This window comes from Otolemur garnettii, unplaced genomic scaffold (assembly GCF_000181295.1).
Source record: "Otolemur garnettii isolate 467f Iridium unplaced genomic scaffold, OtoGar3 scaffold00325, whole genome shotgun sequence".
In the NCBI taxonomy this organism is placed as follows: Eukaryota; Metazoa; Chordata; class Mammalia; order Primates; family Galagidae; genus Otolemur; species Otolemur garnettii.
In genome coordinates, this window is record NW_003852720.1 from 56,115 (window position 1) to 59,561 (window position 3,447).

Sequence of the window (3,447 nt, forward strand, 5' to 3'; positions counted from 1 at the left end):
TCTTGTCTAATTGTATTGGCTAAAACTTCCAGCACAATGTTGAATAGTAATGATGACAGAGGACAACCTTGTCTGGTTTCAGTTCTAAGAGGAAAAGCTTTCAGTTTTACTCCATTCAGTAAAATACTAGCTGTGGGTCTGTCATAGATAGCTTTGATCATTTAAGAAATGTACCACCTATGCCTATACTCCTCAGTGTTCTAATTAAAAAAGGATGCTGGATTTTATCAAATGCTTTTTCTACATCTATTGAGAGGATCATGTAGTCTTTGGTTTTACTTCTGTTAATATGGTGAATAATGTTTATGGACTTGCATATATTAAACCAGCCTTGCATTCCTGGGATGAAGCCTACTTGATCCTGATGTATGACTTTTTTGATGATAAGCTGTAATCTATCAGCTTAGATTTTATTGAGAATTTTTGCATCTATATTCATTAGTGAAATTGGTCTGAAATTCTCATTTTTAGTTGGGTCTTTTCCTGGTTTTTGGTATCAGGGTGATGTTTGCTTCATAGAACATGTTGGGGAAGATTCCTTCCTCAATCTTTTGGAATAATTTCTACAGTATAAGAGTAAGCTCTTCCTTGAAGTTTTGATAGAATACTTGTGTGAAGCCATCTGGACCAGGGCATTTTGGGGGAGGGGGGGATTTTTTATTGTTTCTTTGATCCCAGTACTTGAAATTGGGCTGTTCAGGAAATCTATTTCATCTGAGCTAGGTCTAGGGAGAGAGTGTGATTTCAAATATTGATTCATTTCCTTCAATTATCAAATATCTGGGCATAAAGTTTCTGGTAGTATTCAGAGATGATCTCTTATATCTCTGTGACATCAGTTGTTATTTCCCCTTTATCATTTCTGATTGAGGTTACTAGAGATTTTACTTTTTTTACTTCTATTTATTCTGGCCAAGGGCTTATCTATTTTATTTATTTTTTTAAAAAACCAACTCCTTGTTTCATTAATTTTCTGAATGATTCTCTTGTTTTCAATTTCATTGATCGCTGATTTAATTTTGAGTATTTCTTTTCTTCTGCTGGGTTTAGGCTTTGATTGTTCTTCTTTTTCCAATTCCATCAAATGGCTTGCGAGTTTCTTGATGCACTCTCTTTCTGTTTTTCAAATGTAGGCTTATAAAGTGATGAATTTTCCTCTCAGGACTGCTTTAGCTGTATCCCATAGGTTTTGGTAACTTGGGTCATCATTGTTAAACTCAAAGAAGTTAATGATTTCCTTTTTAATTTCTTCCTGCACCCAACTATCATTCAGCATAAGGTTGTTTAACTTTCATGCCTTTGTGTGAGGTTGAGCCTTATTGCTGGAGGTGAGTTCCACTTTTAGTGCCTTGTGGCCTGAGAAGATACAAGGTAGAATTTCAGGCTCGGCACCTGTGGCTCAAGCAGCTAAGGCGCCAGCCACATACACTTGAGCTGGCGGGTTCGAATCCAACCTGGGCCCACCAAACAACAATGATGGCTACAACCAAAAAATAGCCAGACATTGTGGTGGGTGCCTGTAATCCCAGCTACTTGGAAGGCAGAGACAGAAGTATCGCTTGAGCCCAGGAATTGGAGGTTGGTGTGTGAGCTGTAATGCACTCTACCCAGGGCTGATAGCTTGAGGCTCTGTCTCAAAACAAAACAAAACAAAACAAGGTAGAATTTCAATTCTTTTGATTCTGTTGAGGTTTGCTTTGTGTCCTAGGATAGGATCAATTTTGGAGAATGTTCCATGGGATGATGAGAAGAATGTATATTCTTTATCTTTGGGATGGAGTGTTCTATATATGTCTATCAAGCACAGTTGTTCTAGGGTCTCATTTAAATCTCTAATATCTTTGTTTAATTTCTGTTTAGAGGATCTATCCAGCTCTGAGAGAGGGGTGTTAAAGTCCCCTGTTATTATGGTGTTATAGAATGTCATATTGCTCAGACTAAGCAAGGTCTGTTTCGAGAATCTAGGAGCATTTAAATTCGGTGCATAAATACTTAGAATTGAAATGTCTTTTTATTGTATTTTTCCCTTGACCAATATGAAGTGACCATCATTGTCTTTTATAACTTTAGTTGCTTTAAATCCACATGTGAAAATAAGATTGCAACCCCTCTTTTCTTCTGACTTCCATTTGCCTGAAAGATTGATTTCCAACTCTTAACTCCGAGTTTTAATTTGTCTTTTGATGTGAGGGGTATTTCCTGCAGACAGCAAATAGATGGCTTGTGTTTTTTAATCCAATCAACCAATCTATGCCTCTTCAGTGGGGAATTCAAGCCATTGACATTTATTGAGATAATTGGCAAGTGTGGTCTCATTCTACTGATTTTATTTTGTTAAAGTCCATTGCTTAGTTTTGTCTTGTGCATCATTGCAGAAACTAGGTTCTGTCCTTTAATTTCTGGGTGTTTACTTTGCTGAAGGTCCATTGTGATGGTCAGTGTATAGGACAGGTTGAAATATTTCCTGTAAAGCTAGTCTTGTTGTGGCAAATTTCCTCAGTGTTTGCATATCAACAAAAGATTTGATTTCTCCATCAATTTTAAAGCTTAGCTTAGCAGGGTAGAATTCTGGGCTGTAAATTGTTCTGTTTAAGTAGGTTAAAGATAGATGACCATTGTCTTCTAGCTTGAAAAATTTCATTAGAGAAGTCTGTAGTCACCCTGATAGGTTTGCCCCTGTAGGATAGTTGGCACTTACTCTTGGCAGCCTGCAAAATCTTTCCTTTTGTCTTGACTTTAGATAAACTCATCACAATATGCCTTGGAGAAGGTCTATTTGAGTTGAGGCGACCAGGGGACCAATATCCCTCTGAAAGGAGTATGACAGAATCTTGAGTGATATTTGGGAAATTTTCATTTATAATATTCTCTAAAATGGCTTCCATTCCTCTGGGGCATTCTACTTCCCCTTCTGGGATACCTATAACTTGTATGTTTGAATGCTTCATAGAGTCCCACAATTCTATCAGTGAACGTTCTGCTTTCTCTCTCTTCTTTTCAGCCACTTTAACTATCTGGGTTATCTCAAGAGCTTTATCCTCTACCTCTGAGATTCTTACTTCAGCATGATCTAATCTATTGTTGATACTTTCTATTGCATCTTTGAGTTCCCTAACTGACTGCTTCAGTTCCTTCAGCTCTGCTATATTCTTTCTGTATTCTTTGTATCATTAATCTCTTATTTGATTCTGTTTTTGAATTACCTTTTGGGTATTATCCACTTTTATCAGCAATTTATTTCATTGTTTTTTGATTGTTTTCCACTTTCTCACCATTACCTTCATTATTTTCATCATATGTATTCTAAATTCCCCTTCTGTCATTTATAACATTTCTTTATAGGAGGAATCCTCTGCTGTAGCTAGCTACCTCGCAATCCCTAGAAGGGGTTACTCTGGACTGGCATTTAATGTTGCCAGGATTTTCCTGCTGATTCTTCTTTTTTTT